Source organism: Adiantum capillus-veneris, chromosome 28 (assembly GCF_014529385.1).
Source record: "Adiantum capillus-veneris isolate H3 chromosome 28, ASM1452938v2, whole genome shotgun sequence".
Taxonomy (NCBI): domain Eukaryota; kingdom Viridiplantae; phylum Streptophyta; class Polypodiopsida; order Polypodiales; family Pteridaceae; genus Adiantum; species Adiantum capillus-veneris.
Window position 1 is genome coordinate 122,509,813 of NC_140958.1, and position 15,605 is coordinate 122,525,417.

Genomic DNA, 15,605 nt, shown 5'->3' on the forward strand with positions numbered 1-15,605 from the left:
TTTGCCACATTTGATGGATACATTACGAAACAGCTCATCTTCATCTCCAGCTCCATTTTTTCTCACAAAGATCCCCGATTTCAAGCAATATTGTGATGGCTATCTTTGTGATGGACAAGACATACTTGTTGGACATTCCAAACCGCTTCAGTTCAGGTTCTTTATGCAGGATGAGACACCAATGATGCAATATAAGGCACATGTAGGTGTATCAAGTTGGAGTGGAAGTATTCGCCTTTGGAAAACAGACACAGAAGGCAAGCCAATGTTACCACATGGAGATCCACCTCTAGTACAAATGGCGGAGTATGTCAAGGCCCACGAAGAAGTCATTTTGGGGCTAAAGAACTATATAAAATTTTGGAAAAATTTAGGGAATGGTTCAAGTATTCCGCGATATTATAGACCCGTGATAGATTATTGGAGTAAGGTAATTGAAGAGATTGGAAAAGCAATCATATCAGAGGGAGTCTTGTATGAAATGTTTTGGCCAAAAACTCAAGAATATTCTCACCTACAAAGCACTACAATGAATTTGCAACAAGGAGCAGAAAGATTCCTAGGCCTTGAAGAGTTGAACGATCATTTTTGTGGGCCTCAACGAGATAGGCCAAGGGAAGAGTTTGACCCTATGTCTGATGTGCACCAAGGTGACTTTCCTTACCACCTCTAGTGCTAGGACAACAACCACCACATCCAAGAATCACTTTTGTGAATCAAGTGGGTTGTGAGTCATCTATTGCTTGTTTGGAAGGCTGTGAGGAAGATATAGACCCTAATATGGCCTATGGGATGGATGCGCTTGAAGAAAGTCCACAATACTACATGGAGGACTATTGGGGACAAGTCAAACCTGTCTATCAAGTAGATGCTCTTGCTGCAAGAGGCCAAAATATCAATTACACTGCTAAGAGACCACCTCTTCAATGCTATGAGTGTGGAGGTCCACATCGTGTGGCCAAGTGTCCTATTAGGCTACAAAAGAACACCACACTAATGCAAACCAATCAAGCGAGCACGTCTACAATGCCAATACTCATGTGTAATTAATGTGGCATAGATCATTTGATTGCCCAATGTCCAAATAATCCAAATGCACCAAAGATCACGCCATTAAACTTGATTGAGGTTATCGAGGAGCCATCACAAAGTACACCTGTGGTACTAGTAAACGTACTCACACAATCGATGCTCCAAAAACAAAATTATATTCTTGAGAAAAGAGACACGGCATCAATTGCCCAATCTCAAAAAAAGAAGAAAACAGGAAGGAAGAGATTGCAAAAAGCCGCGAATTCAGACCCCAGTTCAAAGACCAACATAGGGACCGATGACGACCCTGTATATATGAACGACACTGAAGAGGATTCTAATTCAGATGAAACCATAAATACCAGAACGACCACTAGGAAAGAAACCAACAAGGAAGATCATCATGAGCCACAATGGCCATGATCCAAGAAGAAGATAGTAACTTATCCAAACCTTGCAGAGGAGATCGAGTGGGTAAAGTAATTAAGGATTTTGGTAGAAGATACCCAAAGGGATCTGGAGCTAGCACCTAGGCAGATCCAGATTACAGACACCATGTTCCCTATGCAACACAACCTCACCAAGTCCATAGACCCTTAGCCATACCTAGTGTCATCCAAGAAGAAAGTGGCTTAAAGTCATTGGAAAGTGGGCATACTTACTTCTTGATGGAAAGAATGTTTCTAGAGGGACTACTTGATCCTATCAAAGAAATGGAGATCCCATCTTCCCCACGTCAAGGGACTGAAGCCCAAAAGGTACCGTTAAACACTGCCAAATTGATGGATTTCATGTCTTCAGAAGTTAGAACCACCATCACGTACAAAATATATAAAGACCCTGAGCTAGTCTCAGCTCTTTGAGCCTTCCTCAATGGAGAACTGAAGTTTGGGCCACCACAATTTGCACAGATGGATGGAGCTCGGGAGATGCCAATAGAGGAGGAAAACTTAGATCCATAACCCAACCTAGATGAGAACCTTGTGGTAGAAATACCTGTTAATAAGTTGGGACAATACTTTGAGGGTGATGAATCCAATGTGACCATACCAATTACTACTAAGGGATTAAATGTGAAGGGAATCCTTGATGGTGGCGCTGGGGTTAGCATAGTGACTAAAAATTGCTAGGAAACTATGGAAATATGTCACCTTGTGACCACAACCATAGTAGTGAAGATGGAAAATGGGTCTATTGTTAAACCTATTGGGATGCTAGAAGATCTCAAGATCAAGGTCTTTGGACATAAAATAAGAATTACCCTTCATTGTTATGGGTTTGTCCAAGCACACTATGGCATCGGAGATGATCTTAGGGTGTCCTTTCATGAGGGAAGCAAAAATGGTGCATGGTCTAAAAACCATGTCTACTTGCAGTTTCAAGATTTTGTTATTTGAGTGGATCTTGTAATTGGTCGAGCACATCCTCTAGGAAACATGTTTATAATTGATCATAGATCTGACACCATAGTTCACTTGGCCCCATTGCAGTATTGTTACACGTGTAAAGCGAACACTGATGTTGGGGAAGATTCTCCTTATATGGATGTACTACCTAGGATGACTGAGTCGGGCAAGGTGGATTGGGTCCACCTAGCAGCAACCACAGACACTTGGTGAAACACAGGGACGACCTGGGTAACACCTGAGGGGGATGAAATGCCACCACTCTTACCCTTAAATATGCTAGAAGAAATGAATATAGCTTCTGATAACCTACAAGATGAAGGTTTGATTGGCATTGGACTCAATTCACCTCACAAGACTATAGCCCACATGATTTGGAGTCAAAATCATCAATTGAAATTGACTATGAGGACAAAGAATCTGAGTTAAATCTTAGTGCAAATGTGGGGACAAACCATTCAGGGCCTAGTGGTACCCTAGATGACAATCTATCCAAGGGAGCATAAGACACAAGTAGCAATTCATCTAGTGACTCTTCACTAGAGATCGGCTGTAATTGAAAATTAGACAAGAAGAGTAAGAGATATAAGAGGCGACAATATTGAGCAAATGTGCATGCTAGAATAAATGAAAAGAAATCTACCGTGGAATGGCTTAATTATATAGGGGCATGTGATGTTCATTGGAAGTTGGTAATAACTAGGGTGAATACCTTCAAAGCGTTATGTGGTGTAGTCCACAACCCCATTGACATCGCACAAATAGAGGCTACAGAGAAGCCAAAGTTGAGCTGTACCATAAGGAGATGACAAAATCGAGAGTTAGCTCAACAACAAAAGGAATCAGAAGTGAAATCACAGTCCACAAAACAACAGGACCCCACAGACTTACACCCTGCACCTGAACATTTCAAATCCTATACCACAGAGGAATGTAAGGTTGTGTATACAAAGGCTCAAAGAAAACCTATCGATGGGAGCAATGGATTCTATGACGGTCCAGTGATAGTTAAGGAAATAGAGTTAGCAGACCCAAGAGAAGAGTCCAAACTTGTTTTCATTGCCCAAGATTTGACAGAGACCGAGCACTGTGTACTTAAAGAAATTCTCAAGGAATTCATGGATATATTTGCCTGGACATATCATGATATGAAAGGTGTTCCACCTTCCGTGTGCAACACACAATCCCCATGAATAGCATGGCTAAACCACTTCAGCAATCACCCTACCCAATGAATCATAAATATGCAAAAATCGTTCAAGAAGAGATTAAAAAGCTTGTGAAATGAGGATTCATATACCCTATTGAGCACTCAGAATGGGTGTTTCCAATAGTGATTGTGCCAAAAAAGAATGGGAAACTCAGAGTGTATGTGGATCTCAAGAAGGTCAATGCTGCCACTAGGAGGGACTATTACCCCTTGCCATATTCAGAACATGTGCTTGAAAGATTTGTAGGGAAGGAAGATTACAGCTTTTTAGATGGGTACTCTGGCTACAATGAGATCACAATTGCGCTGGAGGACCAAGCTAAAACAATCTTTATAACCAAATTTGGAGTGTTTGCATTTTGTGTTATGGCTTTTGGTTAACCAATGCCCCTGCTACCTTTCAAAGATTAATAAACACTACTTTTAGAGAATATTTGAGGGAGTTTTGTGAAGCTTTCTTAGATAACCTTTGTGTTTATTCCTCTTGGAAAGAACATCCATCATGCTTATGAAAAGTGTTTGAGAAGTGCAGATTGTATCACATCTTCTTAAACCCTTTCAAATGCCAATTTTGGGTTAAACATGGAGTCATTTTAGGGCATATAGTGGACAAAAATATGATTTCCATAGATGAGAGCAAAATTAAAGCCATTGCTGAATTGCCACCACCTACAAACTATAAATGAGTTCAAAGGTTCATGGGTCATGTTGGTTATTACCGATGGTTTATTTTAAACTTTGCCGATATAGCTCGTCCTTTGAAAAGCTTCTTATTGAGTTCCACTAGACCGCGGAGTGTAACCACCCTTATGAGTCATTGAGAAACACCTTTACTAGTGCTCCTATTCTACGAGTGCCCAATTGGAATGTAATTTTCCCTGTGCATATTGATGCATCGAACTTTTCTATTGGGTGTGTTCTAGCTCAACCAGGAGAACATAAACTATACTATCCCATTAGCTTTGCAAGTCATCAATTGAATGATGCCGAGAGAATTACACCACTATAGAGCGAGAAGGTTTAGGTATGATTTATGCAGTGAAGAAATTTTGCTACTACCTTCTGGCCAACAAGTTTGTTTTCTATGTTGATCATCAAGCCTTGTTGTATCTAGTAAATAAAGCTTGTTCCACGGAAAGAATTACATGATGGTTGTTAATTCTCCTTGAGTTTAATTTTACCATTGTGGTGAGACCCGGTAAAAGACATGTGATAGTGGATGATTTTTCTCGCATACCCAATGGTGAAGACCCTACTAGAGTCGATGATGAGTTTCCCAATACTTCTCTATTCCTAGTCAAAACCATACCTGAATGGAGTGAGAAGATTATGAACTTTCTAGTTAATGGTTTTCCATCCAAAGAGCTTCGTAAGGACATAACTCAAAAATTGATAAAAGAACGTGAACCTTACTCTCTCATTGCAGGAACTCTATACAGGCTAGGGAAGGATGATATTCTTAGACGTTGTGCCCATGAGGAGTATTTATACATACTGCAAGAAGCCCACATGGGTATAGTTGGAGGACATTTCTCAAGAAAACTAAGAGCTAGAATGGTGTTGCAATCAGGCTATTGGTGGCCTACCTTATTCAAGGATGCATCACTTTTTGCAAAAGGATGTTATGAATGCCAACATTACAAGATCACGCAACAAAAGGATAGGATGCCCTTACATCTTGTTAAAGTGACTCAACCATTTGAACAATGGGGTTTGGACTTTGTAGGCCCAATTAGTCCGGTAGCTTGTAGCACTCAATCTCGATATATTATGCCACTGACTATGTGACAAAGTGGACGGAAGCCAGGGTGACACGTAAGGCTGATGCGAGGTCAATTGCCAAGTTTCTCTTTGAGAACATTATTAGAAGATTTGGTTGTCCCTTTGATATTGTGAGTGACAATGGTACTCATTTTATAAATGGAGTAATAAAAGAACTCACTACCAACTTTATTGTAGCTCACCATAAGTCCACACCTTATTACACAAGCAAATGGCCAAGCTGAGAGCATGAACAAGACCTTAATTTCTATCTTGACCAAAACGGTGGAAGCTCATCGTAAAAATTGGAATTTAACGCTTACATCAGCTCTATGGGCTTATCGTACTGCATACAAAGTTGCCATTAACTGCGCACCATTTAAGATGGCGTATGGCCAAGAAGCGGTTATGCCATGGGAGTTTGTCGTTCCTAGTCTTCGAGTAGCTTCTCAAGAAGGTTGGGATGGTAACCCCATAGTTGAGTGATTATATATCCTTGAAAGGCTAGATGAAGAGAGGCAATTAGCTGTGCAAAATGCACTTGTGGAGAAAGATAGGAGGAAAAAAAGATTTGACCGTCATCTAAAGAACAATAATATCATTGTTGGTGATAAAGTCCTTATGTATGGAGTGTGTAACAAAAAGAAAAGTTGAAATATGCGGGAAAAGGACCATATAGAGTATGTGAGATCACCCCACAAGGAACCATTCGTGTGGAGACTCTTGATGGAGTTGAAACCATTGGATTCCTCAATGGGAGAAAATTTAAAACATACTATGATCCTTAAAGCCAAGAGGAGCTATGTGCCATCCATTAAAAAAAGGCAACCAAGGCACAAACAGAAGTGAAGAAGATACAAGCTCAAGCTGAGGCTAAGGAGCGAAAACAACGCATAAGACGCTGATGGCCGGAACTGACATGCCATATGGGGTGACCTCTATACCACACATAGCCTGAACATCCCCAAGCATCATCTCAAGGTAGGAGTAATCCTATAACTATAGAGGGGGCGCCACCTAGCATAAGTGCAGCTAGGACGCAGACACACATGTCCTAGGGTAGCAAAAGTGAGATGCCCTTTAGGTAGCCAACATGAAATGGTGATACAACAAATGTCAACATGTAGAAAATGCCTAGTCAACAGTCAGGAGTGTGTGTACGAGAGAGGTATGTGACAAGGTCGGAATGGCGTATACTGACTGACTAGAGAGGTCGCATGTGATGGAGCACAAGAAGAGTGATATAGATGAGATGACACATCCCGCGAATGTGGGAAATCAAAACAAAGGAGAACAGAGAATGGACCCCAAAGATGAACACAACATTGTAGACTTTTATTGGTGATGATGATACTTACAAATGGTGGTCGTGACTATTACAAACCTGGATCTTGGCACTAGGGATGCATGATGGAATGCGAGTGCCATATGGTGCATGGCAAAGATAGAGTTAGCGGGAGGTTAGTACGTTAGCAGGAGGTTAGTTGAGGAAAAACATCAAGACGATGCACCACTGACAATGTCAATCACCAGCATCGAGAGTGGCTCGGGGTAGCATGGTGTCGGTGCATTCAATCCTAGCGTGTTCATGCTGCTTTGCGGGGGAATAGTGACTGCCTTATGCACATGGAGTGGTCGTGACTAGTAACTCAACCATGGTGTGGTGGAGAGTGGGGGGGTGGTGGTGTTGCCAATGCTACAATGCCCATGCTTGCACCAACACATGATGATGCTATGAGCTCCCTAGCTTGGGAGGTGCATTATGTCCTTTGTAGTGCTTAAAATATAGAGTGCATGGAGCTCATGTGTTCCTCCTTTACTTGTGCCTCCTTTGTGCTTAGTGGAGGCCTCTTTATATAGGCTTAAGAGGCGGTCCTTACCTAATGGTCCATGCAAATATCCATTGGTCGCTGTAGGGAGCCTAGATGCCTCTCTAGTAAGAGAGATAAAGAGGGAGAGAGGGTAGAGATAGAGAGAGAGAGGAAAGAGTGGGATGGGGAGAGTTTTTTTACAATCCACTAGCGACTAGCTAGGTTATTAGGGAAGAGTGGAGTTCGAGGCATTTACAAGGGGGTTTGTTGATGGTTCGGGTGGCGGTGGCGAGGTTTAATGCTGCCAGAATTGGTATGTGTTGCGTGAAGCCAAGATGCTATGTGTTACTTCATTTGGAGCCGGCCGGGTCATGCCTTCAACACCTCTTCTTGTTTCGGTGTCGGCGGTGCACGACTTGGCCTTCTTCTTCTTTGTCGTTGGTGTTGATTCCTTGGTTTATTATTTTCTGGTGTGTGTGCATACATGCGCGCGTGTGTGTGTATGGGTGAGTTTGTGTAGATGTGTGTGTATATATGTGATTGCGTGAGTGTGAGTATGTGTTTATGTGTTGTGTGTACGTGCATATGTGTATGTATATAGGGATAGTGTGTATAAATGAGTGTGTGTGTGGGAACCAGAGAGAGGGGGGTAATTTTGGTAGAATATGTGTATATTATATATATATATATATATATATATATTACATGCTTCTGGTGCGTTGGGAGATAGGGCAAGAGAACGAGAGTGAGGGAGGCGGAGAGCGCAGGTTCGCTGGGGAGAGAGGGATGGTGAAGGGTGTGTGAGTGTGTGTGTGTGTGGGTGAATAAGAGAGAGAGTGTGTATTATGTGAGTTTGTGTGTGTGTGTGTGTGTAGGTGAATAAGAGAGAGAGTGTGTGTATTATGAGAGAGAGAGAGAGAAGCACTGTATTTGGCATGCCCGCATGGGCTGACAAGAACACGAGAGAGAGGGAGGGTGTTGGTGAGCGAGAGTCAGAGAGGGAGTGTGTGAGTGTGTGTGTGTGTGTGGGTGAATAAGAGAGAGAGAGAGAGAGAGAGAGAGGAGGAGAGAGAGAGAGAGAGAGAGAGAGAGAGAGAGAGAGAGAGAGAGAGAGAGAGAGAGAGAGAGCGATATTGTATTTGGCGCGTTTGGGCTTGTTGACAAGGGCGCGAGAGAGAGATAGAGTGTGGGCTCCTCGGCTTGGCCGACAACGAGCGAGAGAGGGGGGGGGGGGGGGGGGGGAATGGTCAATGGAATGGGATGTGTGGATGAGGGAATAACGGGCCAGTGGTGAGGGGTGTTGTGTGTAATGAGAGAAAGAGAGAGATAATTCGCGGGGCCGTTCCCACATGGAGCGAGAGAGGGGGGGTAGAACAAGGGAGAGAGAGAGAGAGACTAGGTCCAAAGGAATGAGGGAAGAGAGAGTGCTTTGTGAATAATGGAAGAGAGAGAGAGAGAGAGAGAGAGAGAGAGAGAGAGAGAGCTCTTTGTCCAATATGGCAGCCAGCCAATGGGAAAAAAAGAAAAAAAAACAATGTAGGCTTGTTTTATTGGCTAGGTGGTATAGAAGCACGGTAAGAGATAGAGAGATGGTAGTTTTGCAGAGCCAAGTAGGAGAGAGAGCTTGTTTTTGGTGATGATGGAGGAGAGGTAGGGTGTGGTACCTAAAAGGGGAAAATACAGTGGCCTACTGCACGTCGGCAAGCAAGGAAGAGAAGACTGGTGGCGGAAGTGGGAAAAAAAACGTTTTTTTGTTGTTCTTTTTACCTCATGCTCACGAATGTTGTTTATTCTTATGGTCTTGGCTTCGAAAGCCAAGAAACTTTAAACTCTCAGGCCGGGCTAGAGGGCGGTGCGGCTAACACGGTATCACTACCCCTCCCCCTAAGGTTAGGGGCATTCATGCCTTGAACTCATCTTGTTTGATCATTGTCGTCGGAGGTGGAGGTTGATGGTGTATCCTCATCGGGAATGTTGATAGGTGGAGTCTGATCAAATCTAAGAAAATAAGGTTTGAGTTGCCAACCATTTACTCTGGTCTTATGAAGCTTGCCATCAGCTGGTAACTCCCATTGGCATACTTTTTCTGATGATGAAAGGGCCCTCCCATCGGAGTAGGAGCTTCTTATCTTTGCGTGTGTCAAAGTGATTGTCACAACGTAGCACCAACATGCCCTTATTTAAATCTTTGCACCAAAGATGTTGGTTGAAACTAAGCCATGTGTGCTCTGCCTGGGCCGCATAATAATTGATTGCTTCTTCTTTGTCCAGCTATAGTCTCTCCAAGTCGAGGATGTGATCTCTTAAACGCATGTTGGGCGGTTGAAGCTGGCTTGCCATCACTCTAAGACTTACTATTTGTACCTCAATAGGAAGGATTGACTCCTTGCCAAATACCAAATGATATGGAGTGAACCCCAAAGATGTACGAAATGAGGTTCTGTAGGCCCACAAAGATGGGAGTAGATACTTATCCCAGTCTCCAGGATGGTTTCTAACTTGCTTAGTGATAATTTTATAGACCATTCCATTCACTTTCTCAAATAGGCCATTACATTGAGGGTAATATGGTGAGGAGTGCCTCCTCACCATTACATTGGCCATTACATTGAGGGTAATATGGTGAGGAGTGCCTCCTTGCAATGCCAAGTTTTTGCATTAATTCTCCTACCAAGTCTACTCTGAAACCCGGCCCTCTATCAGAGATGATTTCTAATGGTGTGCCAAACTTGCAACATATGTGCTGATAGACAAATTTAGGTACCTCTACCACTATAATTCTAGTAGTGGCTGTAGCTTCCACCCATCTAGTCATATAGTCAACTCCCATGATGATGTAGAACTTCCCTGAGTTGTGGCCCTAGGCAATGGTCCTATGGCGTCTATACCCCACTTTTCAAATGGTTCATAAGAAAGGATAGGTGTCTGTGGCTCAGGCATGACTGATCTGGTGCCAGCCTTTTGACACATCTTACATGTCTTACACCAGTGGTGTACATCACAGCTGAGGCTAGGCCATACAAAGCCAGCCTGCAAGATTTTCCTACTTGTTATATCTAGGGCAAAGTGAACACCACAAACGCCATCATGGCAACTGACAATTACCCCCGTAATTTCATTAGAGAGAGGTACCTTCTTGAGTATTTGGTCTTTACCCTTACAAGACAAACCGTCATTGATAAGCCGATACCGTGTGGCTTTCTGGGTAATCCATTGCTTCTGTCCTTTAAGTGAGTCCTCAAGCTAGGATTCTTGCATGTCTGTACTCCATTTACTTGCCTTACCAAAAGTAGAGCATTGCCAAATATGTTAAGGTGTTCTACCCCTTGCGAGACGCACCATTGTAACCCCTTGGTTAGTGTTGCATACTCAGCTTCATTGTTAGAATGTGATTCCAACAAATGGCCAAGCGAGAATACCTTGATACCTTTGTCATTAAAGACCACTATGCCTGCAGACAACTGATTTGTCGGATGCTCGCTTGTAGGCTCCATCAAAGTAGAGAGAGTGTGCTCTTTCTACCACCGGTGGCTTTGGAAGTGATTGAATTCCTTCCCCTCTAGATTGCTTTACCTTCTTCTCAAAGTTTTGGTAGGTCATGAGTCCCCCAAGCTTGCCCTTGTCGTGCTTTCCAATTGTACCGTGTAGTCAAACTCTTGCAGATGAACTAGCCATTTAGTAATCCTAGCAGAAACATCCATGTGTTGTACAACATAAGGAAACATCTCATCCATGGTTAAAATCACAAATTTTCTAGGCAACAAATATGACTCAACTTTGTAGTTGCAAATCTAAGAGCTAGGAATAGGTGTTCCACATGGGTGAAACCTTTCTCTGTTGCTGTCATCATTTGACTGGAGAAGTAAATTGGCCTCATGAAAGATGTTGTTGTATCCTTCTAGAGCAGCACAACCCCCAAGGAGTCATCACCCACACTTGAGGTGACATAAAATTTCTCATCCCACTTAGGTGGTGAGATAGTTGGTAGGGTGGCTAAGACCTCCTTTACCTTGTTGTAGTGATGTTCGCTCTCCTCGTCCCAGGTGAAAGTTGATCGTTGTGTGAGTTGTTGTAGTGGTAGAACAAGTTGTGATAGTAGATGTATGAATCTACTCAAATACCTCACCTTTTGTAAAAAAGAGACCAGTTGACGTGCAGTTGTTGGTGAAGGTAGGTCTATGAGTGCGGACACCTTACTTGGATCGGCGTTGATACCTTTCTCTGAAACTTCATGCCCTAAAAGAATGACTCTACTTTCCCCAATGTGGCACTTGTCTACATTTAATTGCCCACCTAGGTTTTGCAACCTTGCCAAACCCTCAGTTACCTTTTCTAAGTGTGAAATGCGAGGGCTATATATACAAAAATCATCAATGAACACTCTTATGGATGTTCCAAAGAACGGTTGAAAGACGTATGTGACATATCTTTGGAATGTGGCAGGTGCATTTGTGAGACCAAATGGCATAACTTTGTATGCAAAACAACCCCATGGAGTAATAAAAGTGGTTTTTACTGATCTTCCAAGGCTATGTGTATTTGAAAATACCCGGAATAACCATCACACATGGTGTAGCATTCAAAACCCTCCACTTCATTCAGAATTTCATCCAAGAAAGGGAGAGGAAAGTGGTCTCTCTTCGTAGCTGCATTTAGTGGTTTGTAGTCAACACAGACCCTCCACTTACCATTCTTCTTAGGCATCACTACTATGGGTGACACCCACTCTGAGTTTTCTACAGGATAGATGAACGCTGCTTCTAGTAGCTTCCTTACCTCGGTAAGGAGTGTCTTTTCTTGTATAACCCTCGACCATCGTAGCTTTTGCAAAACTGGATTTGCCCCTTCCTTTAGCTTAATATGATGTTCCACTATTGTAATACCTATTATTCTTTCATAGTTGTCAATGAAAAGGTCAGAAAATCCCATCAACATTTGCAAAAATTTATCTTTCTCTTCAATTGTTAACTCCATAGATAACATACCCTTCAACCTACTTTCTCCTAGGCCAGGTGATTTACTTTCCTCTTCGTTGCTTTGCCCTTTTGGTGATGGGTCGCTAGTTGTGCTTACCCTTTGTAGATCCTTCATGATGATACCCATCACATTGATGGAACTATTGATTTCGTTGGTGGATGTGGTCTCCTCCGTAGAAGTGGAAGACTCACTAGTGGTTTCATTTACTGATCTCTCTAGGTCCATTTTCTTCTGCTTGCCAGTCTTCATGTCATAGAAGTCTGTCTCCCCTTTCTTACCAGTCATGCGTAGAAGGCGAGTGCCCCAGTCCTGCTTTGCCTTCATGGCCATCAACCATGGCCTTACCAAGATTAATGGATAGCCCCCCCCCTTAGTAGGCATCACAAAAACATCTACTTCTACCTCAGTGTTGAAAGCTTTTATCTTCATAGGACTTACGACACCTGCACATTTTACTTTTGCGTTGTTTGCCATCTTTGCCTTGTATGGAGAAGGCTTGTCAACCTCGAGCCCTAGTCGAAGCATCATAGCTTCACTCATCACAAATATTTGTGCACCTCCATCAATGTAGGTGTTTCCAAACCTCTTACCCTTTATGTTGACGTCAAAAATTGGAAGGATGTCATCCATGTTGCAACCCGAAATTGCTCCAGCTACCTTTGCTTTGGAGCGCCTTGTACTTATTATTTTGGACCATTGCCGCCTTACCTTTGGTGCGAGATGTAGCAGTTGTGGCCATGTAATCTTTGGTCCTTGCTCTGCCACATCCAATGTTAGATCATAGGGCCTAGAACTTTCCCCTAACTGGTAGTCGATGATGCCTATCTTCCGTCGTGGCCTTGACGGTCTCTTGCTAGTCTCTCCTTTTATGTTTCTCTCATCATCAGATCGTGGAGATTTCTCCCTCCTAGCTCTCTTTATAGGCATGGCTTCAAATGGTTCTACAAAGGCTACCTTCTCCTTACCCTTATCCCTCTCCTTTACTCTGGGTGGATCCACTACTATGGCCTTTCCTTTCTCTTCTAACCTTATGATGTTTATAGGGCGATTAGGTGGTGGTGCCGGTGGAAGAGGTGGAATGGGTTCTTGTGGTGGTGCCTGGGGTGGACGTAGAATTTGTGTTGGTGGGGCTAGTGCTCGGGGTGGGGGTGTTCTCTCTCTAGGGGGTGACAGTTGGTTTCTCATACCTCCTCTATTATAGTTTCGTCGCGGTTTGGGACAGTAGTACATACCGTGACCATCTTCTCCGCAGTTGTAGCAGTGATACTCCCTGTTTTATCGTCGTGCTCTTCCTGGGTCTTGATCTCTTTCCTGATTCCTTCCTTGTTGTATCAAGTGAACATACAAATTCTGCATTTGGTCAGTAATGTGGGCCAACATGTCTTGTTGGTCATTTCTTACTCCAAGAGCCGTTGGTGGAGGAATGGTGGTTGTTGGTTGACGGGATGTTCCTGCTGCTGTTGACTCGGTTTCTTTGGATTTCATCCGTAGCTTCTTGTCCTTTAGACGAGCAATCTCGATGGCTAAATTGTACGTAGCCGGGAATCTACCCTTCACCTTCTCCTTGAGAAGCGGCCATAAGCCATGCATGAACCGGTCCTTCTTGAGGAAATTGGGTGCAACTTCTCCTCTTTCTAGTGACACAACCCACCGCTCTCACAAATCCACAAACTTGGACTCATAGGTGGCATATTTTAAAAGACCCTCCTGCTTCATGTCTCTCAACTTGTCCCACAGCTTCTCTGAAGTGGTACCTCCCCCAAAGCGCCTCTTAAAAGTAGTTTTTAAGGGCTCCCAATCATCCTTAGTTGCTTGTGGAAGTGCGTTGTACCACAACCTAGCTTCTAGCTTCATGAGATGCTTAAAGATTCTAACCCAGGATTCATCTGTATCTTTGTTGCTTACTACACATGCTACTTCAAAGTCATCTAGGAAATCTGTTACCAAAGCCTCCCCCTTCTTTCCTTTAAATGTTGGAAATGCTACACTTGCCATGATTACTGAGAGAGAGAGAGAGAGCTAGAAAGACACATTGATTAGCTTGCAATCAAAAGTTTTTTTTTTCCCTTTACAAGGGGACGTGTATACCCTTTTTATACTAGAACCTAGATTAAAATCTCAAACGGTACATGGCCTTGTACCAAAGGTAAGACAAATGGCTGATCTAAAGAAAAAACCTCAAAGAAGTGCTCCCCACCCAGCATGGTGTTGATGACGTGCTGGTAATGAGCCTTCCAGTCCAGTATTACCTTGATTGAGCGTACTCGTATCGGAATGTGTGATCTGCCTTGAGGTAAGTTGTACTAATTCATGTTAAGCTTAGAGGTGCTTAGTCATTGTCCAAGCTTGTGGGAGAGGGTGGTGTTCTTTCCTGAAACAAGCTCAGTAGATCCCTAGTCTCTCTAGTGAGAGTGTGAGAATGTGCTTCCGTTATCTGTGCTACAGCATCAAGTGCGACTTGGAAACTAACTATGATAATTACCTCGGTGACTTGAGTTACCCGATTCTCGAAGTAGAATAGTGTTGATTCTCTATTGTGTAGAGCTCCCTCCATCTTATTGTTGCGGGTTGGTTGTAGGTTGCAGACATGGTCTTGACTTACTCCTTCTTCTCCTTGGCACCCGGCCTATGTATATCCACTGAGTCTGGCGTGTTGGTTGACTCTCCCACTGCAAATCAATTACCGTTACGCGTGGCACTCGAGCTTCGATGGAGATGCAAAGTTCGTCTAGTTGTGCTTGGAGCTCTTCTTCTTCTGTCGTCCAGTTTTAGCGAACCCTGCTAACCATTCATCCATCCACAAAAGTTTAGGGGTTTCAATCTTGTAAACTAGAGGGTTTCATGAAAGGATCCTCGGTTGGGACGCCAAGAAAATGATGCCCAGAAATGACATGCCATATGGGGTGGCCTCTACACGACACATATCTTGAACATCCCCAAGCATCATCTCAAGGTAGGAGTAATCCTATAACTATAGAGGGGGCACCACCTAGCATAAGTGCGGCTAGGACATAGTCACACATGTCCTAGGGTAGCAAAAGTGAGATGCCCACTAGGTAACCAACATGAAATGGTGATACAGCAAACATCCACATGTAGAAAATGCCTAGTCAACAGTCAGGAGTGTATGAGAGAGGTATGTGACAAGGTCGAAATGGAGCATACTGACTGACTAGAGAGGTCCCATGTAGAAAATGCCAAGGTAGGAGTAATCCTATAACTATAGAGGGGGCACCACCTAGCATAAGTGCGGCTAGGACGTAGTCACACATGTCCTAGGGTAGCAGAAGTGATATGCCCACTAGGTAACCAACATGAAATGGTGATACAGCAAACGTCCACATGTAGAAAATGCCTAGTCAAGAGTCAAGAGTGTATGAGAGAGGTATGTGACAAGGTCGAAAAGGA